The following is a 23,431-nucleotide window of genomic DNA, read 5'->3' on the forward strand; positions in this document are numbered from 1 at the left end:
GAAATTCTGTAATTACGGCTGGATGGTGCATTTTGTGGAGGGAAAGGTATTGAAGAAAATGCAGATACATATATTTGTATGAATTAGACCATTTGGAAAGTATTTAATAGGCTTCTTGCAGGGATTTATACTTAAGAGAAAACTAGTACAATTAAGAGAAAACACAAAACAACTCAAACCGGACAAGCAGATATGTTTTTGCTTGCGTCTCCCTTCTTTTTTCTGTAGCCTTACTAAAAACACCTGCTAACACACTGATAACCAACTACACACAAGTTTATTCACTACAGCAATCTCCCACATTTTATCCAATTGGTTACAGCAAGATCCCAGCGTCCCCTCCTTCCCTCTGCCCCCGCAGCAATCGGGGCTGGATTGAGGCGTGGGAGAAACAAGCGGTCAAGGAGCCCCGTTAACCTTTCCCTGCTGCTGGTTCCCAAGCCGCAGCGAGCGCTCCCTGAGGCCGGGGCGGCACTAACCGTGCGGCGGCCGCCCGGCTTTCCCCGCTGCCTGCCGGGAGTCAGCTGCCGCGGCTCCGCCAACGCCGGCACAGCGCCGCTCCCCGGCCGCTCCGCGCCGTGCGCCTCGGCCAGCGCCGCCCCATCCTCCGCTCGGCCGGTCGGGCGAGGCGCGGCATGGAGCGGCGGCTGCAGGCTGTCTCCCGGGCGGGCAGGTAGTGAGCGCCGGCTCCAAGCCCGGCGGCCGTCGTTTGGCTGAGGACGCGCCCGCGTCTGCAGCCGCCGGGGACAGGTAAGCGGAGAGCGAGGAACGGCGTGCGGCGAGGGCGCCGCGAGCCGGGCGTACCGGGGCGGTTGGCTGCCGGGGGACGCAGCCAGCTCCGGGCGCGAGGCGGGGGCCGCGCGGCGCGTCTGCAGGCGGCCCGGGAAGACGGCGCGCGGCGGCCCTGGCCCAACGGCAGGTGAGGGCGGCGCGCGGCGGCCCAACGGCTGGCGAGGGCGGCCCGGGAAGGCGGCGAGCGGCGGCCGCGGCCGCTGGCAGGTGAGGGCGGCGCGAGGGAGGCAGCGGCCTTCGGGAGCCGTGGGGTGTCACTCCGGCTCGTGAATCGCTGCATGCAGGTCTGTCCGCGGGCGATGGAGGGCCGGGAGACAGGTGTTCCTGTTAATTGTGTTATTCGTAACTGCCAGCGTAGCACCGGTGACTTCGGCGGCGGCAGGATTAGTTGAAATAACAGTTTTTCACGTGAGGACCCCTAGGCGCGTTGGGTGTTTGTAGCCGCCGAGGAGGCTGTGGAGCAAGGGTGCACCCGTTGCTAGCTCAGCAGCCGGGGGTTTCTTTGTGGGGAAGAGCACGAACTCCAGTCGCACCAGGGCTTTGTAAATTGTCCAGAGGGAGCAGCTGTGTGGAAATCAAAGGCGTACCGAATCCTTGCCTGTAAAACTGTCCTTCCTGGTGTTTGTGATACCCGAGGCATACAGCGACGAGGTGAGGTGGCCTGTGATACCCCTTTAGGGCTCCATGGGTTTTAGCTGTTCCCCAAGTGCTGCAGGTACTACTCCGCTTCCGGCGGTGCCGAGCGGCTCGGAGCCCCTTGGTGAAATGGCCATGCTGTCCTGTGACAGAGCTGGGTGTAGAGGGCTGCGCGGGCAGCAGGTCATAGCCACAGCTGTCTGCTGGAATAGCGGCATAAATGGGGAATGTTTCATGGGGTTTCTATGTACTTTGTGGTTCTGGATAAATCCTGTGCTGCTGCAAGATTGTGCTAGTCCTCTCTGAGAAGCTGTATTCTGAACCTGCCTAGCACAGCAAGCTCTGGCTCTGGATATCACCAGTTATTTTTTTTGCCTTCTGGTTTAAGTAGGCGAGAAAGGCAAGTTGTTGGGTGGGGGCTGGCACAGGCTCGTAAAGCTAAACAGGTTACTTCAGGATGCAGGACATGCTCAGTTTCCCATGTTCTTTCACTTGTACTGGTGAATTGTACCCACCTGATTTTGCAGTGTTCTGCATGAGGATGTGTTTTACTGGAGGAAGATTTGTTAACTCAAGTCCACCATAAATGATTGCACATTCACATTTGTCACCTTTGTTTCATCTGTGTGCAAAGTTGAGAATGGATTTTTCACATAGTATGTGGGTGAAAAAATAAAGCTCTAAGAAGTTTGTAAATTTTAATATCTTTACTCTGAGAAATGGTAAATAAAGACACAGGAGCACAGGTGCCAGAGTGGCAAACCCTAGGGTGACTTCAGGACAAATTTTGTGCTGTTTAGTCTTGTCAGAGGAAAGCAAGCTGTAATAATTGTGATTTCTAAAATAACACTTTTAAAAATTGGCTAAAAGGAAAGATCTGCCCTTTCTGTATGCCTGTTCTTAACTGTGGCTTTTAATATATTATTTTTGTGTTTGTTGTGTGAAGCATAGTTCAGGCTAGCCCAGCGACATACCTCATTAAAGGTGACTTGCTAAAAATCTCATCTGTCGTTTAGGACAGAGAATGCAGTAAAGAGTAGGAAAACTAGAGAACTTGGAGATTGTTTCTATTTATCTTTGTTTGTGACTAAGCATCCTATATGAATATATTTTTAGATATCTTAGATGTAGCTTTTGAGATCTATCTAGCTTTTATGATGAAATAAGCAGAACTTCCTGCAGTGTGTGGTGTAAGTTTGGCTGAACCTAAAGAAATCTAATTGTAATTTGGGTTAGGTTGCCTCAGATTTCTGGAATATAAACCACTTGGACGTAGGCTGGCTGCTTCTGATACTTCACTCTGTGGGATCTCTTCTTTGTGTAATAGTGTTAGCAGCATGCAGTGGTACCTTACTGTGAATTTATCGTTGTTTAATGTCTTGTGCCTTACTGTTTAGATTTTGGATTGTCAGGTCGTTCTAATGACAATTTAGAATTCTTTTCTGACTTTGATTGCATAGCAACGGCTGGTGCAGGGGGAGTGGAAATTACTCATATGCAACTGCAGGAGGTTGTAATTGGGTTGTTACAACATACATCCAGTATGGTAAATTGTTGCACTTCGTTAACAAATGGCCTTGTAGAGAGGCTACAGATCAGAATACAGCCTGGTTTGGTATTTGTCACACTGATAGTGCAGTAGTAGAAGTAGCAGCTCATTTTAACCACAGATAGATGATGCAGCACTCATGTAATACATCAATCTATTTGTTCAAAGTGGAGAAGGGAGTGAATGAAGCTGAATTGTAGTTTGGCTTCTTTTCTAAACAGGTAAATATAAAGAGAGTAATCTCCTGCAGGTGCTTGATAGTGACTACTTTAGAGACACAGTGAGCTGGAGGTCCCTGGCAGCAAAGATGTCTGCCTAACAGCTGTATCAATCTGAGAAAAGCAGAGCATCCATATTACTGAAATAATTTGACTCACTGAATAAATGCAGTATTAAATGAAGGACTGATACATACAGGCAAAATTATCTAGAACGTCAAATATTGTAATGCTTTTTTGCTATTTTTAGTATAATTTGTTGTATATTAGCTGCGTTCTTATCCCACAGCCCTTTTTCCTCACGAGTCATCTCTGAGGAAAAGACACTTTTGTTTTTGTGAACTGTAAAAACTTGTCAAATTAATAATGCCATACTATTACTAATATAAAATTTTACCTTGAAAAGTATTGCATGCTTAACTGTTTCACTTTGTTGTAAATTGGTTGACTTCTTGAGAGCAATTTAAATACATTTGCAAGTTTCGCTTTGGTGCCTGTTACATTTCCCAGGTGAGTATACTCTCCATTGGGAGTGCCTTCCACTACTCTGAATATCCTCAGTTATGTGATGATTTGTCCAAGCATTTCGCAAGACGTGTGTGGTTCTGTGCTAGGGTATGCAGGCTAGGGCAAAAAAGGGAATGGGCATGGGTAACTTGTGGGCAGCTGCCCTAATCTGTGCTCTGGAGAGGGGGATGAAATGAAGAGTTAATCAAAACTAATTGGTTTCAGTGGTCCTACATCCTGTATAATGCGCTGTCTGATAAGCAAGTGTCATTGGAATAGATTAAAAAAAGTATGTGTTTAAGAACAGATGAAAAAGAATGTATTTCCTAATTAACGGTTCTGCAGAGCCACATGGAACCGTGAACCAGTCTGCAGATGAGATTTGTATTCAGTTTCCAAGGTTTGTTGTTGAAGTAGTTTGCCATAATCTGATACTGAAGTAGCTATAATATTAAAAAATGTGTTTTGTTAAATGAAAAAAAATATTTTAAAATATGAATTGAGACTGCTTCAACATACAAAAGCAATTATTGCAGATACAGTTCTGCAAAACTGCTTTCTTCAGGATTCTACCCAACTTCATTGTTATGTTACAAATCAGCACATCGACCAGAGATTACATCATTTTATCAGCATTTCTGTGTAGTACTTTTAATGTGGTCTTCTTGAAACATTTTCTATCGTATACATATCTGACAGGAAAATAAATCTAGCATCTCTATAAGATTATAATGGGGTGTTGAAAAGGGTATGTTTGATAGCATGAGTTTCATGTTATTACATGGATCCTTTGATCAACGTGTTGGATTTTTTTACTCATGCTTCTTGGAACAGTTTGTATGCAAGTGGGAGTTGCATGACTAGGTTTGACACTGATTTTTTACGTTGCTTTGAAGTGTCAATATCTTTCTCAAAGGAATGATAGTCTGTTGTAGTAATCAAATGTTGCTGTTTGTTACCTGGGGAGAACAAAGATGCAAAGGGCAAATTGCATGTATAACTAACCTTGAAATACTGTTTTAAACAATTCCATTATAAATCTTGCTTTATACGGTCTAGCTTATGCAGTATTCATTTTTGTGTGTTTCTTGTCAAATACTTTAGGTTTTGGGTTGTTGTGGGGTATTTTGTTTTTTTTTTTTGGTTGATGTGTGTGTGTTTGGTGTTTGTTTTTTTTTTTTTTTTTTTTTGAAAGATCTTTTTATTGTGCTATGTATATATGGACTGAGCAATGTAAATCATTAGGGCATTTTTTGTACCGAGTATATCTGGAGTATATTCTTTCATTCCGCATAACTACATCTGAAACGCTAATTTGTTTACCTTATTTTCTATTTTATATATATATGAGAAGGTTTTACTGAAAATATGCAAAATATTTGTGGAAGGAGTGTTTTGAAGTAAGATTTGAGGAAGTGTTTCATTTTCAGCTTGAAAATATGCAAGCTTTTTGACATGAAAACCTAGACTAATGGTAATTTCCCAGCAGACATGTTTCTGTTATAGCCTTGCTATGTCATGACTGGCTTTTTTTTTTGTGCAGTTCCCATGGCAACAAGGATTTTTGATCTGCAAAGCAGAATACTGTGTATGGTTTGAGGGGGTATACATTTTCTTTATTACAGAAGAAATCCTGGTCCATGAAAGCTGATCAGGCATCCTGCTGTCCCCCTGTCCCATCTCTCCCCTTAACAATCTTTGTTTTGCCCATAAGATTACATGTAAATATAAATTCCTATTTGACAAGAATACAGTTACCTGTTCTCATCTTTGACATAGGATAAGAAATGGTGGAAAACTTGTGAAGGCTTACTGTAGTGATAAGCATGGTAAATGTGTCATCTTTCAGGTGAAGCCTTGACAAACAGGGGGCTGTTTTATATGCATATACATTTTTGTATGTATATATTTGTGAACATTGTATATGTATATAAAAAGTAATGAGAGTTAAAGTTGCTCAGGATTTTCATTGGCTTCTGCTAATGTTTACTTTGGCTTGGACTTGTTTCCTGGATGCATTCATAAAATATTTATTTTTTTTTTTTAATGGACCTATACATTTTAATGAAAGAATCTTAAAATACGGTGCTTGATTCATGAAGTAAAATTTGTTATCAGTGGCAATAATCTTGTGTGGTTTTGTGTGTGTCTGTATCTCTCACCTTCTCAGATGAATACACAGGTGATATGGGATGTAGTTACAGGAGAAGCCTATAATTATGTAACCATGCTTAGGGCATGGGTCATTTTCTGTACATTAGGTATGTTTGCTGAGGTGGTGATGTTTTTCTAGTTGAGCACTTGTTCCAAAAAAAGAAGCCAATTGCAATTAGTCAGGTTCCCTCCACAGCCTCATTAGTTTTTGGGTTTTTTGGGGGGAACTGGTAAAAAAAGATAAAATTGGAGTGATGTAGTTACTGAAACAAACAGCATAGGTAAAGTAGGCAGTTACTATTTATGTTGTAAAAACCTCTGAATAGTACAACTGAGAAAGATAATCTTCATGACATGAAAGGCAATGTAGAGATGCATTTAAAGCAAATTTCAAAAGTGAAGTCTGCTGCCAGTGGCCTGCTGGTCTTCATGTGGTTTGGGCTGGGAGACCTTTGTCTTCCCCTGCCACTGTCACCACACATACGTGTAGGATTATTATGGAATCACGAAGATGAAAAACCACCACATTGATCTCTGCTGCTGAAGCTACTTATCCAAAGACATGCAGTTCTGCTGGAGAAGTACTGTACAGTATATTTCGGTGGTGATAACTTCATCCAAATACCTGTTTGTAAAAGATTTTTTCACTAGTGCTATCATCATCTGTTTGTGTGTCATAGCTATGATAGTATAATGTGTATATGAGAGAAAAATTGAGCTTTGTACCCGGACCTAGGCATGAACACCCTGTATGTATTGAAGTGTGCAACAGTCCTGGATTTTTCAAGTTAGAGGTTTTGAAATGACTGGTGTGGTCTGGGTGGGGTGGGGTGGGTTGGTTTGTTTTTTTGTCTCTCCCCTGCAGTGGCTTTCTCAGAGGTGGATTAAGCACGGTAAGGTGCATGTAGTTGAGACCTCTGTCACCCTTCTCATGAAGATCAGCTCTCAAGTCAGTACAGTGCTATTGTTGAAAAAGTGCTTATAGCCTGCAGTAGTGTATCATTCAGAATGCTGTATGTGATTCTGGAGCATCCTTATGTTTGGAAATTCAAGAAAATAAGGGTATGAATACTGGAATTTTGAACATGAGTCTGCGAAGATTTATGGCAACTAATAGCATCTGGCCGTGTACTACATACTACCTCCTTCCCTGCCTCCCAAGCAACCTCAACCCATTTATAAGAGCTTGAAGGTTCATTTTGATATTGTTTTTTCTGGGTTCGCTTGTAATACTAGGCAGTGCAGTTTTTCACTGACTAATTTGTCCAGTGCTCCCTGAGAATTCAAGAGAAAAGATAGTTACTATAGCTTGGGCTTTATGCTTGAGAACAAGAGTTGTGAGTTGCAATGTCAGATATTTTCCATTGTGTATGGAGAGGATGTGGGGCTGGTGATTCTGCATGAAGCTTGATCAATAGGTCAAACAGCTTCTGTGTCTCTGAGATGCATTAGGTGGAGTGACAATGCGATGACATTATCACTGACCCTAGTCTGTTCTCGGCTATAAATCCTCTGGTTGCAGTCTTCACTGTTCCTCAGCATGTGCTGTTCACATTTAAGGGCTTTTCAGATAATCTCCATCTGCTACATAATGGAAACAAAACAATCATGATCTGTGTGGAGCCAGCTGACTCCCTAAGTGGAGATGGAGGCTTGCAAAATACATCTTGTCTTTAAAGAACTTGTTTGTCTGGCTGATCTCATTGACATGCTATGTGCTAGTCACTAGGCTGTCATGGATGAAAAATAAAATGAGGTACTGACTGGGACATACCCGTTTTTTGAGCACATCAGATACTGCATAGCATGTATTTGTGTTCTGATGTTTGTATACCAGAAATACTGCCCAGCCTAATGTCTAATTGGAAGAAGGGAAAAGCAGCTCGTATGTGAAACATCTCATCAGCATTAAATTATTTGTAATGTTTATCCTGCATAGGTAATGAGAAAGTAAGCAGCAGGATTTCTTAACGGCAGGTATTCACTAGGTGTCAGTGCATGATCAGACTGATGTTCTCCCTGAGAAGTTCTTTGATTCCTGTACCTCCATTATGAATAGGGATTTTAAAGAAAATTCCTACATTTGCATCCAGAATATAGCATGGATTAAATTTAAGAACAGCTAATGATTGGAAGTAATGAATTCGGTACGGTTTTTTAGGAGTAGTCTGATAAAAATACTGATTTTAAAAAATCCAACACATTTTGTGCTTCATAAAGGTAATTTAAAGACTTGGAGTAGTCCCTGTGTTGACCATTATCTAGGTTTCTTGTCAATAACTGGCATATTACTGATTAAACACTCTACCTGATATTGCTACCTGCCTGGCCAGATTTTAAGACAAATTCTGATCAAGCTTGTCTAAGAACATCTGTAAAAGAGTAGGAAGACTGTAGAGATTAAAGTGGACCATTGTCTAACATATACCTCTCCTTTACACAGATTTACCCAATATAAACACAGCTAACAAGTTCTAAACATAGGAAAGCTTAACTGACTTCCATTGTATATGACTCTCTGACTTTGTGTCTCTGAGAATGAAAGCCCATCCTTCAGCTGCCCATTGACTGCGCCAGAACTATGATCTGTTCACAATGATGGAAAAGAGAGCAGATTCTGCCACTGTCTTAAAAATTGTTCCTAACCAAGGGTTAACAATTTATAAGAAATTATGATTTTGTTTTTAAATACAACTTCAGGTTTCATCCAGGACTTCTCATCAGAAGTTGATCTGTCTGAAAAGAGATCTTTGCTCAGTGACAATATCCTTATCTTCCATTGTTTGACATGTCTTGAAATTTTTTTTTTGTTTTGTTTTGCTTTTTTTTCTTTTAATAATTCCCGGTACTTGCTTTCTACTGTCCTGCTTTTCATTACCAGCCGTGACATTCTGTTGGTATGGTTGCTTTGAAGTTCATGATTCTGCTAAGCATTTTCTTGCAGGCCTGCTGCTGCACTGAAGGTGATTAAAAAGGCATTTGCAACTCAGGAAATCAATTTGATGGTTCTCTGCAGCAGTAACTTTTAAATTAATACGTACAGTGTTTTTAGCATAGAAAATAGAGCTTGTGTCCTTGCAAAATATTCAGAGAGAAATTCAGTCATCCCACATTTCACTGGGGTTACCACCTTGCTGAAATGGATATAGAACAGTAGGATGTCTGAATATCTGAGCTGCTTTAGAGTATAGGCAACTGCATGCACTGAGAATCCAACGCACTGATCCCTCTTCTGTGGGCGGACTCTTAAGATAATAGGATTTTCTCTTTTGCCAATGATAGACATGTACTTGTTTATTGTAGTTGAGAGCATGTCCTAAGAAAGTGAGACACATGGTTACTGTTCTTTCCTTGGCCTGAACGTGTTCAAATCTATACCTGCATCTTCCAGAAAGGTACCATAATTACTAGGCTGTAAAGTAATTTCAGGAACATAGTGCTAAGGAGTGGTCTGTCTTTTCTTTTGGGTGATATTGGATGAAAAGGGGCATAACGCTAACCTAATATTGGGCCATTCAGTTGTGTGGAGGGGTATCTGGGCTTTCTCGTTCAAAAGTTGTTTTGGAAATAGGGACTAGACTCCTGTTCCTTTCCAAGTGAGTGTTCTAGAAGGCTTTTGCAAATTTGTATGTGAAGATAACAGGTGGATCGTTTGCAGAGCACTTTTCTTTGATATGGTTTCACATCACTTGGGGAGTGAGTACATTTTAATTTATCAGCAAAATTATGCACCCATGTTTTGAACTCCACCTTAGCTATGATAGAGCAAAAAGGTAAATAATGACCGTTCTTGTTGCAATGAGCATGACAAACCAAGCACCTGCTGAATTTCTGAAAAGGCAACTGATCTTTCATATAAGTTCTTTAGGGTTTCTCCCACCTTGCCCCCCACCCCCTAAAAAAATTTTTGTTTGTTTGTTTTAACAGCTCTGTTGCTTACAAGCTTTATATTTTTATATTTTTATATTTTTAATTCAACAGCTTAATTTAATGGTGTACTGATAATTTTTAAGATTAAAGGTCTTTACCCAGTGCCTATGTTATATGTAGGTTCTTTGTTGTGTGTACCGTGGTGAATTTTACCTTAAAGAGCTAATTATGGTCTTAAAAAAAGACTATAAAAACATAACTGGAACAGGTAAAGAGTGGCTCCAAGAAAGCACCATTACTGAAAGACTGGTAAATACTGTTTAGTTACGTGTCCTTATGGACTGGACACGATTTACTCAAATGTTCTCTTTCCCTGTTTTGGTGAGTTGTGCATCAGCAGCACTGAGGATAGGCAATGAGTACTATCAGTGCCTTTCTTAGAAGTGTGCATGGGATAAAGGAGTAGCTCTTTCAGTGGCTTCAGGAACTAAATTTTGCACAAGTGTGTTTTAAAATGTAGCAGTTGTATTGGTAGAAATGTAAAGCAACAGTATGGTTTTCTTGACCAGAAATTTGTTTATGAAAAAATTGTTTTATGCTTCTATAATGTACTTGAGGACCATATTCACCATGTGGTCCATTTTCTTTGATAACTGGTTGGCATACAGTTATGCAGAAAATCCAAAATCTGATACAGAAGAATGGTGACTTTCAGATATTAGTATAGTCTTATGAGCTATTAAGGTATGTGGACTGATTGTGGGTGATCCCCTCAGTATTAACTGTGCAGGGATAGAAGGCTACTTCTGAATGAATGCGATCAATATGTGAGGCTGAGTACAGGGTGATTGTAGAATCATGCATGAAGCTGGGCTGGGTGGAGAGAGCAGAAAGGTGTAGGGAAAAACCAAATTAAGCAGACTAGGAGACTGTGCATATGGTTGAAATCAGGATGGTAGCACACAGGGCATAATTTCTCAAATATAAATTAAGCCATTTTTAAATTTTATCCCTTGAAAAATGAGAGATGCCTACAATGCTAACATGGGGCCAGCATCAGATGTTTGGAGGAAGTGTATTTTGGTATTATCCCTTTCTTAATGTTTTTCTACCTTTCCTGTCTAAATTAGATGTTTGTAGCTAACTGAAATATAGCTGTTTAGGCTCAGAATATTCAGCTTCCCACATTTATGTATTGGCAAGTTTTATTATGCTGTACCCTCTGCAATGAAGATTTCTGAAAGAAGTACTAAAGGCTGTCAAAAAAAACCCAAAATATTTATTATTTATTATATCTGTTTAATAAACTTCCAAGAACATTTGAATACACACACATGCACATACAATCTCAAATCAAATTTCAAGCATTTTCTCTAAATGCAGGTTCAGTAACAACATCTGTAGGAATCAGTTAACATGAGCATTCCATGTAAACTGTGCTTGCTTTTGAGTAGGAACTTTGATCCCATGGCAGAAATGTAGATATTAAAGACTAATGTTGTAGTTCCTTCATAAATAAATCTCTTATTCATGATCCGGAAAAGAGAGGAGGGAATATATCTTATACTTTCCATGTATGGTCTTTAGTATTTATTAAAGTAATTATTAATAAAAAAATCTCCAGGCAACCTGGGACATGTGGAAACATATTTTTTTTTTTTCTCTTCAGGCATTCTTATGCATAATTGCCAGCTAGGTCAGAACTGGATTGACTTAAGATCAGCATAAAGGTTTAATCAAGTCAGTGCATTAGTAAAGGAATAAGGAATATAAATAAAAGAAGAAACTCATCTAACCTGCAAAATAAGCAGAAAGAAAAAGAACCCGTATTAATCTTTCAGGTACTCAGCTGTGGTGACTAAGTAAAATCTCATAAGGTGCCTGTCATAGCTGTGAAAAATGGTATTCTTCCCTTAGCTAGCTGTCACTCTGTGTCTGTGTTTCTTTCAAAAGGGGTAATACCTCATTTTTTTTCTGACAGTGCTGTGCCAGCATTATGCTTCTTACTGGAGCAGATTTGGCTGAAAACCAATATTTTTTTTTTTTTTTTTTACAGCAAATAAAAACTAATTAGTAAACTTGTTCAGGTTGGCTTAATTTTGTCTTTCAGTCATGAAGTCTACATTATGGTTCAAAAGAAACTTGTTTTTAAAGTCCGATGTTTTAGGTTTGTACTATTATTTAGTTACAAAAAGTCAATACTTGATTTTTGGGAAGAACTTACTGGCTTAGTTGTTGCTATGTAAGTAAGTGAAATTGGAAATAATTTCCATGCTAGAAATCTGCTTTATAAGATAGTTACATATGAATTAATGAAAATCTGTGTCTGCTGTTGTACAGAAATTCTTTGCTTACCTTTTCTCTCTTTTGTGTCATGTATTATATCACTTTTGTTCTCACTGAAGGCAGATGACTGTACTCTTGAGTTGGTTGAAGGAGTATAAATGGACGTTGGTAAGTGGGTGGGAGTCTGAAGAAGTTGAAATTTATGTAACTTGCATTTCTAAGAGGTGAAAATTAGCCTGCCTTGAATATGTTTCACAATTTTGCCCTGAGATTTGTTCCCAACTGGCACTATTTTCATAGAGGTTTCTAGTTTGATTTTACACAAACTACATATATAAATATACATATTTAGGGGAAAGGGGAATTTGTTTTGGTTTTGTTTATAAAGGAGTAAAGAAAACTTGCCTATTATAACAGAAGTGCTAGGTTCTATTAATGAGTAAAAATGTACGAATGCTGTGGTAAAGTAATCCTATTCTTCTTTCCTGAAGCAATTTTGATTTTCAAACTATAGGGTGAGGTGTTTTCACTGTGCATCACCCATAATTATCCAGCAGCTTCTCCAACCCTAATAGTCATCCCTTAGGCTTCATTAAATTTAGTCAGTAGGGCATTGTAGCCAATACAACTTGTTGTATGGCTTTTGCATTTTAATACGTTGCTATTTCTGACTGCAGAATTCTAGTTTCTTCAGAGACTCATGGAAACTGTATCACCCACATCCTATTTGATAGCTTCTCACTATTTAAACCTTGGACCACTGGAATCCTACATGAATTGAGAGATTTAAGACTAATAGGTGATGGCATCTGTCCCCCATTTGGGAGAAAGAAACCTCAGTTCTCCATTTGTTTGCAGCCATAAATCATAAATAATTCCCTTGCAATGACAGCAGCTTCAAATTGAGGGAACCTTCACCTGGGTTTCATAATCAAACACCAATGGGTTCCAGTTCTTTTGACCAGACAGGATTTTTCCAGGAACCACCCCTGAGTGCACACCAGCAAGTCATACATGGTACCTTTGTCGCTTTCTTTTTTCTCTGTCAGTGTTTACTCTGCTTCAGGATCATGCTGGCATGTTTCTTAATGACGCTGAGCAAACAGGTAACAATCCCAAATGTCTGCCTGTAGTTTTCTGTAAGTATGAAGCTCTGCCAATGTCTTCATTAAGCTGTATGTTAGAGCTGATTCCACACTTGATGGAAGAGATCTAGAGTAACTGGTTTCTAATGAAGAACTATGTGCTCAGCTGTCACACAGTTACATAACCTGAGGTTGGCTGCTGGGAGTCCCACGCTGTATGAATCTGCCCCTTTCTCCCTCTCCCCTCAAAAAAACCCAAAACAATGAAATAAAGGCCCCTAGCAAAAAAACAGATGCAGGACTTAACAATTGAGGATACTCTTTGATGTAGAACACTGTTGCAAACAGTTTTTATTATCAATATAGCGTAAAAGAATTTTACCTCCTCTGTCTTTAAGTAAATCCTTCATGGTTCTAGGAAGGAAACTGGGATGTGCACTAAAGAAGCAAGTCTGGACAATATATGGGATAGAATAAAGGAGAAAGAGAAAAATAATCTGAGAAAATAGAACAGCTGCAAATATTTTTTTTAATTAAAAAAAAAGGTAAAAAAAGCATAAGACCTATGGAGAAAGATAACTGGACCACTGATAGAGACTACCAAAGTGGGGGAGTGGAACAATTAGCTCTGCTAAAGAAAGAGGCTGGAAGTAGATATTGTGGGAAGGATTATGTTTAGTTTTACCAGTGTATGTTATGAAATACAATAAATTTGTTTGAGGTTCTAATTATTTACTAAGCTCTGTCAGTTTATCTTTATGATTAGGGTTTTCTAAAGTGTTAGAATAAACTTTTCTTTTTTTTTTTTTTTATTTTTTTATTTTCCCCAGCATCCACCAGTATATAGTTTAATCATCATCATAACTTGTATTATACTACATGAGTGTCATGTTGCGCATCTTTTGTGGGTCTGTGCAGCACTTTCCAAATTTGTGTCTACCATACCTTATCATTAACTCTGGAGTGGGAAGTAAATATCTTGACTGATAAGCCTGGATGTTACAAAGAACTGTGAGTTGCTAGTGAAACCTGAACTGGGATTGGTTTGTAATGAATCAACCCAAGTTAGGAACTGCCTTCAGCCCTGACGACACAGCTATATAGATTTAGTCAAAGGACTAGGGCAGTCTTGCAGTTTCTGATTTCAACTTACTTACATTCTTTTATTTTACTCCATCAGTACCATTATATCGTAAAGCAGAGTGGATTACTGAGATGTAATTTATATATACTTTCTAATATTTTGCGCTGAAGCTTTTTCAGGAGGAAGGTGATCTTGTAGCATATTATCCTTCATAACAGGATTGCCAAAAGAAGTGTCTTTTTTTTTTTTTTTCCTGTAGAGTTAGAGAAAATTAAAGCAATTATTTTAGTAGCAATAGATGTAATCGGGGAAAGGAGAAGTAAAGAAAGTCATTGCAGGAATCTTCTTCCTGATGAAGCCTTCCTTTTGTCCAGTGTAATAGCTCTGGAGAAAAAAGAAACAAACACAAAAAATGGTATGTTGTAAGGAGTATTAAGTATAGAGAAGTTAAAAGAAAGTTTCGAAATAGCCAAACGAATATAAACACACTCACTAATTACTGGAGTCACAGCAGGGACTAGGTACAAACCTGGATTCAAAAAGGGACCCAATTTCCCTTTCTCCATCTCTGTGTACATGTGATTAATTAGTCCAATAATAGCACTTTGGAGCCAGAAAGCATTGTGAAGGCTTCACAGGTGCTGGCTCTGGAGATGAATGATGGGGTTCAGGCTGCATGCCAGGGAGCAGCCAGGGCAGTGGGTGAGCTAGAAGCTGAGGGCAGCCCAGTAGGACCGAGTGGGTTGGCCTGGGCATGGCCATCAGCCTGAGCCAAGCCCGGTGTCCAGCCTGTAGTGAGCGATGAGTCTGAGGTCCCTGCCTCAAACTGTGGGTCAAGGTGGGGCCTGGCAAGGTCCAGGCATGAATGCAGCAGAGGGGTAGCATAGCTCAGGCAGGGACCGGGGGCAAGAGGCCAAATTTCAAAGCAGTGCCCTGGGGAAGGGTGGGCAGGCTCACAGTGGGGCTTCTGCCCCCTTGGCCAATGCCACCAGCTGGGCCCTCTGTAAGTTGGACTTGTGCCAAGGCAGCCAGAGCTCCCCTTCTGGCACATGGGAATGTCCTCAGCCCTCTGACATACTATAATAGCAGAAGTGAATTTCATATATTTAAAATGCATTTATCAAGTAAATGGCTTTACTTAATTTTTGATATACAAAGCGGGGAGAATTGCACAAGGGCTGTCTGAATGTTACATAGAATTCTGAAGAAAATGGCAACTGTAGTTTACAGAGATTGCACAGACACAGCTCTGCTGGTGAGGCTTGTGTGTGCAGGGCTGTGTAAAGTGCAGGGGCAACATCAGCCTCCTTAATCATTTTTTGTAGCAAGGCTATTTGTGTTTTATTTGAGAAACACTGGCTGTATTAGAGTTGCTTCATTCTGGGACTGTTTTAGAGGTGTTGGGATTTTTTTTGTTGTTAATAACCTCCTTTTTTCATAGCAGATTTTGCAAGGTTTTCTGATTTACTTGCTTGCGCTGCTTGTTTCTCTGTGATTAGCTATTCTAATAGTGCTTCAGGGCTGGAAGTGTTGCACCTTCCATCTGTATTGAAAAGATTTTTATTGAATCCAGTTATTAGACTACAATTCTATATGTCTGTGCATATCCCTCAACAGTCAGGCTGGATGAGAAATGAAGCCTTGGTGCTCAACTTCAAATTTCTTTCTACAGATGAAGAAGTTGAAGATGTCTTCCAGCCACTTACTTACAAGGGCAAAATGTCCATTTAGATTTTCCTTGGTGTTCCTCACTGTTCATTCCCTCTAAAGAAAACTGTACTGATTGTCTGGATTTGAAATCCTAATAGTTATTTTAGTTTTTCAATGCTTGCAGGAATGGATTTGCATTTTTCTGGGCATCTAGGAATAGGTTTCATGTTAAACTGAGGTAATTTGGTTAAAAAAAACACCTACTTGTTAAGATAGAATCTAAACGTTATGCACAGAATCCACTGGCAGTTCACTATTACAAGACTGACAGCTAATTTTTTCAGAAGCTGAAACAGCTATTACTTTGTAGTGAAAATATGCTAATTGGTATAGTCTTGCTGTGGTTAAAGATCAATAACTTGGTGAAGAGGACAGATGCTCTTATTTAAAGGAATTCACAGTTAATTTTATTGGGAAACCATAGCTGAAGGTTGAAATTTGTAAACACAAAGGTATTTGTCAGCTTCTGCTGTGTAACGTTTTACTTTGAAGGGGAAATCCCGGAGTACAAATGCTTTGATGTGGCAGTAAATGTTACCTTAGCTAAGGCTGAAGACTCACTCTTGATTTTGATTTTAATTAAATTCTCAGGATAAATCTGATGCTGTTGTCTTGAGCTGAGCTGATACCTGATTTATATGGATATATAGAAAACAAAAATTCCCTAATCTTGGAAAACATATTTTCAACTAGATTTAAGAGGCTATAATAGACTTACTATACTTGAGGCCCACAAGTTGAAAATGGTTCATGCAGTTGTTTTTTTACATTTGAATTCTTATTTACGTAGAAAGTTTTGTGTAGTAAAAGTTCAGACAGCACATTGGATTTTGGCTACTGTATTATAAAGACAGTAAAATAAATGCACATGTGCTGATTACATGGGTAGATCTTTACATATGTAGAACTTCAAGAAAAAACATCTGGTAATTATTTCAGGTATTTCATAAATACTGCCTCAAGCAGAAATAAAAGGTGTTGTAGTAGGAAATTACTGGTATCCATCCCTAAATTATTCTAATTTGCACTGAGATTTCAAATTCTTGCTTTTTATAAAAACACCACCGTTTTGATAATTACAAAAATTTTTAAATACATAGCAGCTCATAGTCAGTCTCTAATAATGTATCCAGGCAATAACTATGTTCCTACAGCTCTTTGCTTGTTTTTTTTCCTTATATAAAGGAGCTGAAAGGGAGAACAGCTATTCACTAGTGGAGCTGAAAGTTATTAATAGAGAGACTTAGATTTTTCTTGTCTTTATATTTTATTACTTTCCAGTACAGAGCATGCTTACTAATTACTAAGTAGCTCATTAAAGCTGGTTTTTAGATGTGATTTTTGTTTTGTGTTCTCCTTGCTGTTTTCCTGTTTTGCCAGCATGCAGATGGGGGTGGGGAGTGGGAACTGAGGGAGAGAGCATGTTCCAGAGCATGCCAGGATGACTTCAGTTATTGGAAGACTGCTGTCTGATGGATGGAGAAAGGGGGAGTAAACCTCTCAGTCTGCACTGACGGAGCTGAAACACAGAAACCCACTTTACAGGTAAGGTGAAAAAAAATTCCTGTTCTGAACAGTTATTCTTGATCCTTGCCACAACATTTATTGGGTGTAAAAAATGCCTTGCTGTTTGTTCCTCATTAATGACTTTGAAGCAGCCTTTCAGGTTATTATTACTCCTGCCTAGGAGGTTTCAAGCGATGTGAGATCTGTAGGCAGTGAAATCACAGGCATGCCTGATGCTATCTGACAACTTTCGCATGTGACACTATAGGCATTGTCTCCTGATGCTGAAGTTGTTCAGTAAGCTGTAGGTAGGGAGAGAGGTCTTTTGTGTGATGGAAATACTCACTGTTCAAAATACACTATATGCTACCAGCTGGAAAATAGTGCTGAAAGATCTAAAAATGTTTTGAGTTTGGATAGGAAAAGGACTTAAACTGCTTCTAAAACTGTATGTGTTTTATTTAGTGTTGAACATACAGTAAAATGGCTCCTCAGAGCAACTCTTAAAGGCTTTTTGTGGATTTTTGCATTATTTTTAGGTTTGTAATAAATTTGAGTTTTAATTTAGTCATGGTATTGTCTTTGTCAAAAAGAGAAAGCATGATGCATATAATTAAATTATGTGTACAAGACAGATAAATCTTGTAGTACCTACAGCAGTTACATACGAATTTTGATCAACTTGAAATGGCTTGTATGGAAACTGTTCTGCTGAGTTTACATGCTATCTGCAGCTCTTAGTTCAGAGATGCTGGGGATGGCAAGTAGAAAATAATTTGCTTGGTACAGAAAATAATGCATTTATCGAGCCACATTATTTGAGGATTACAGGACTACAGGCAGAAGTCCTGGCCCCACTGAAAGGATTGGAGGAATTTTGATATTCACCTACCTGGGGCAAGAATTTCAATGTGTTGGCTCTCTATTGACTTATTTCTACCTTTCACATGTAGCAAATGATTCTTAAGCTACAGGACCTTGTTTTGCTGGTTTGAAGCAGAAATCTTCTCTGAAATAAACATTGGAATTGTAAACTGTTGCCAGTGTATAGGGGTGTGTGTTTGTGGTGGGTTGTTTTTATATGGTTTTTTGTTTGGGTTTTTGTTTTTAAAGCAATCAGACATTTGTATTACTTCACACTAGTGATGGAAATAGCATAATGATGGGAAGTATTTTGGTTTAGATAATTATATATTTGATGAATTTAACCTCTTGAGTATATGCTGTAGCTCCTTTAAGATAATTAGGTAACCACTGTATATTTCTAACGTGACTTTTTTCTGGAATTTCTTGAAGTTAATTATAATGTATTACTAAAAAATATCCTATAAGCAATTATCACTAATACATTTTATGGAAAAGGTTCCTTTTTAAAATAGTATAAAGCAGTTATTAATTCCCATGACAGTTGTCCATGTATTTTGAATACTGTATTCTAAATTAATCCATTGATAGAAAATATGGGAATGTTATCCCGTGAGCAAGTAGTTTTTAAGTAGTTAATTGTTATTCTTTATTCTGCACTGAAAATATAATAATGGGATTATTTAGTTGTCACAGTCCATTTATATAGCACTGAAACAAAGGAAAATATTAGAAGCTTTCTGCTCAGTTTGAGAGTATATAGTAATAAAATACATTTATAAAGCTAAAACACTAGAATTTAGTTTTCATTTAAGTTATGTTATTAAAGAAAACCTGGACAAGGTCAATAAAACTCTTGAGTACTACAGAGGACTGGAAGAAGCTTTGTTCTCTGTCTATTTATTTATACACCTTACTGGCTACAAGCATCTGGAGTTTTCTCCTAGCTGTTTCTTCAGAGAATGGAACCTGATCTATTTGCCAAACAAGCAGTCAGTCAAAAAAATTAATAATTTACAGTTAATGTCAGCAATTCACAAAAATATTCTAAAAGACTGAACTGTATCTTTTTTTATATATATACTGGAATGTGAACACTGCTAAAAAATACTACCTGGAAAACAGATGAGTTGCATCCTAACATTTGTTGTTTGTAGGGAATGGATATCTATCTGAAAGCATAAGCACAACTGTTAAATTACAATCTCAAATCTACGTATTCCAGTCATTTTGATTTTTCTTCATCAAATGAGAAATCTCACTCAAAGCAGCTCCAGTAACAGAGAGGAGTTGATGAAAATGGAGATCTAGTTCCACGTGTATTTAAATTATTCTGTCTCCTTGGAAACACTGCTGCTGCAGATGGATTTGGCTTTTGGTGGCTAAAAATATCTGCCACTTAATAACAACAGCATGAAAGATACTGAATAAAACTACTGTGTTGTCACTAGTTTTAAAGTTCCCTAATGATTCAGGTATTCTGCATGAACTAGAGATTTGCATTTTCTGTCCAGTATTCCCTATCAGCTGCTGCCAGCACTCACCAGCTTGCTGGAAATGAGAGAAACTCATTAGCCTGGGTTGCAGACCCTACTAAGAAGGGACCATGTGAGTGGGAGGCAGGGTAGGTGAAGAGTTTGAAAGCAGACAGAAGTTGGAAAAAGTCATGGTGGTGATGCAGGTATGTGTTGTGTAGTATTTGAGGATACAGGCTTATATTCTCAGTGAAGTCAATGGTATGAAGACTATGCTGAAGCCCTACCTTTGTAAGTTAACAGTTTCTAAGTAAAAGGTGGTTTTGTTTTGTTTTTTAATTGAAGAATCTTTAGTGAATGCTTCCGTAACAGTTTTATGTGTAGGTGATTTAAATATCCACAAACCATCCTAAGTCAAATATTAAATTACCTTCAACAAAAGCCAAAATGTAAATTATTAAATAACTCATTATAAACAAGAAATAGCATTGCATTACTTAGCATTATTAAGAAATTTAATCATTTAAAGAATTAGTTCATTTCAGATAAGAGAGCATAGGCACTTTCTTTTCTCAGTTCTTTATTATTTATACTCTCTACCTATCACAACTTCTTTTGTTGTTAGCTGATATTCAGTATATATGAAAAATACCAAGACTGTTTTTCTGATCTCTCCGTTTCCATTGGATGGCTTCCTGCTTGTGCCCAGAGAACTGAACAAATGGCAGACATCTCCTCAGTGCTGTGTGGTGGGCTACATGTGCTTCTTTTATTCTTTCTTTTTGTTGGTATATATGTGATTTGTTGTAGCACGGATCAAAACTGATGGTTGATTTTTCCATTATTGAATGAGGTATTTTTCCTGTTCTGCAGTGTCTCATAGGAAATATTATAATATTACAAAGTATTGTTACACTTCTAATTAATCCTCTGCAAATTAATACTGAAATCCATTTGTAGATGAAAACACAAATACCAAAGGTAATTTAAAGTAAATGTTGAATATTTACCTTTATTAATTGAAATAGGTATGAGGAAAGAATCTGGTATCTGTAATTGTATATGAGACTATTTACATGTTAATAAGGCAGATTATTAAATGAATTATAGAAACTTTTTTGTGATAACAATAAAGTTTAACGAATAAACCTGGATTGCTTTATTTTTAAAGACTCCTTTCCTATAGTATGTAATTTAAGATGTCATGGAGAAAATAAGTAAATCTAAACATCGTTGAGGAAGTAAAGGTGAAAGTAGCATCTGTGTATTTTACAGCGATAGACAAGTTGTACCAATTTGATATGAATCCTTTGATTTCTGGATATAGAAGCAGAAGTTTTCATTTGCTGAAAATAGTAATGAGAGAGTTTGTTGCACATTGCCTGTCATTATTTCTAGGTTGGGGAAGATGATGATGATAATGTGGAGAGAGTACTGCATTTTTGGTGTGCTGGTGGGTGTTTTGTGTGGGGTTGTTGTTGGGGATTTTTTTGTGGGTGTTGGTGTTGTGGAGTGTTTTTGGTTTGTTTTGTTTTACAAGTTGCAGGCAAATGAGCTGAGGTGTCTGCCAGGCTATGTTTTTCCAGCAATTTTCAGCCTGTCCTATATAACTAATATCAGACCATGCAGGTGAAGACAGATTATCTTAACAGATTTGTCACTCTCCAAAAAAACCCCAAACTGTCCATTCATCTTGTTTCTAAACTCCTAAAAGCAGAGAGGATAGATGAATTTTTTAGGGATATGATTTAGAGGTGGACTTGGCAGTGGTAGGTTAATGGTTGGACGCAATCACCCTGAAAAGTCTTTCCCAAACAAAATGAGTTTGATTTTTAATCTTGTTACGTATAAGTAGTACCGTTAATTTCAATAATTATGGCAAGAGCAAAGTATGAAGGATTTGGTCCTTTCTTAGCTAAAATTTGCAAGTATACTCCCCTGTCCCCCCTTGGACATGCACACAACCCTCCATACAGAAACTATTAAAGCTGGAAGGGTTCGCTCCTGTCTTCTCAGATAGAAGAGAAAAACCTAGTTAAGAGTTACTTTTGTAAATATGTTCCTCTATGTTTTTGTGTTACAAGTTCATATTGTACCTCTTGGAGTTCAGATATTCTTGTTTTGGGGGTACTGTGTTTTTTTTTGTTTGGTTGGTTGGTTGGTGTTTTTTTTTTTTTTTGTGAGGTTTGTTGTTGTATTTGTGTGCGTGTTGGGTTTTTTTGTGTTTTTGAAACCCTAAACGCTACGTATTTCAGAGAATGGCAAACCCTGTGTCAAGATGCAGAGATCAAGGGGCAAAATGGGAGAGCTCTTGAATTCATGATGGTTGTGCTGGCTTTGATGGCAACAGTGAATGAACAACCAGGCTGTGTGTTAAATAGCAGTTAAGTAGCATGTGTCAGGGCCGTAGAGGTGTGAAGGCCTCTTGGGCATATACCAGTCTTGACTGTGCTTTACTTTGTCAGAAGCATATTTAGATCTATAAGATATCCTACCATGTTGTGCAGTTTTTTTGCAGGCAGTGTACAAGATTTATATTCATGAGAGAGCAGTGTGGAAGATCAGTACTGACATAGTAAAAAGGCAGGTCACAGTGTGCCAGTTAATATTACTACTTGGCTAATTTGAGCAAAACTTGTATTAAAGACCAGTTATTTCCAGCACTCTTTAAGTTGATGGCATTTCCAGTCTCCACTACAGAGCTGGACCCTACTGCCATGCTTGTAGCTTGGAGTAGCATAATGCAAAGCCACTGTGCCAAAAACATGCTGAAAACACTGCTGCCAGTCTCAGCATCTAATTCCAGTTGCTGGGGAGGGGCTGAGCAAGCCAAATGTTCTTTGTTCTTTTGCAAAGAGGTGCAATAAGGATGTGTTCTTAGTATACTGTCTCCCATATAGCAGCTGAACCAGTTCTTCCCATCACCTGCATCCTCACTCCTCTCAAAAAGGCTGTACATCTGTAGAAGTCAGTAGGACTACTGGCAGTGTTTTTCTGTTTTCATATTTTAATTTTATGAAGAGTTGTGACATCTCCTGGTCAGAGCTCTGCTGCAAGCAGTCCTGCAATACAGTCTAAAAAGTAGTAAGTCTTTTCTGGGAGCACACATACAAACTTTTTTCCGGTATACAGATACTTCTGTAGTGCAGGTCAAATACATTGCACTGTGTATGTATGTATTTATTTATATATATATATATATATTCATTCAAACAGTGAGATGAAAATCTTTCACAGAGATTTTGGGTGAAGAGATTTTAATTTATGAAATTTCATCATCAAAGCTTAAAACCTAAAAGAGAAGTGGCCAATACCAGGTCTTCAGGAGGTGTTACCAAAGACTTTGGAAAGTACTTCATGACAAGCCCAGCTAAAAGTGTTCTAGATGACTTGGAGGTTAGGGATTGTGAACCTGAGTTTGTGACCTAGCTTTAGCATGATTTTTTTTCCTGAATCTCCTGTTTGCCCCTAGGATTGTGTCATTTATGCAGTTCTTGCTTCAACAAGCTTAGAAAATTGTTCTAAATAAAAGACAAGCTCAAACTAAACAGTATGTGTAGACAAATCTCATCTTGACAGAAAAGACCTCTTGCTGAATGTCTCTGAATCCCTTTTTCCCAGGTTGTGCCTTTGTCATTGGAGACCTGAATACTAAGCTCCTGGATGCCTGGTTGAATTATCATTACATCTTACTC

At 38.7% G+C, this 23,431-nt stretch overlaps 1 protein-coding gene across 3 annotated transcripts in view; it reads left to right on the top strand.

Annotated features, from left to right (window-relative positions):
- The first annotated feature begins 594 nt into the window (after positions 1–594).
- The window catches only part of CSRNP3 (cysteine and serine rich nuclear protein 3), a 105,862-nt gene continuing 83,025 nt past the window's right edge, over positions 595–23,431 (top strand). For 2 of the 3 annotated variants that reach the window (XM_065841064.2, XM_071811002.1), the window contains exon 1: positions 595–750. The gene's annotated coding sequence lies outside the window, so the exon portion shown is untranslated. Of the gene's footprint in view, positions 751–17,361; positions 17,437–23,431 lie in introns of those variants that run through there. The other variant, XM_071811000.1, reaches the window with a different exon arrangement.

This window comes from Patagioenas fasciata, chromosome 7 (genome assembly GCF_037038585.1).
Source record: "Patagioenas fasciata isolate bPatFas1 chromosome 7, bPatFas1.hap1, whole genome shotgun sequence".
Classification (NCBI taxonomy): domain Eukaryota; kingdom Metazoa; phylum Chordata; class Aves; order Columbiformes; family Columbidae; genus Patagioenas; species Patagioenas fasciata.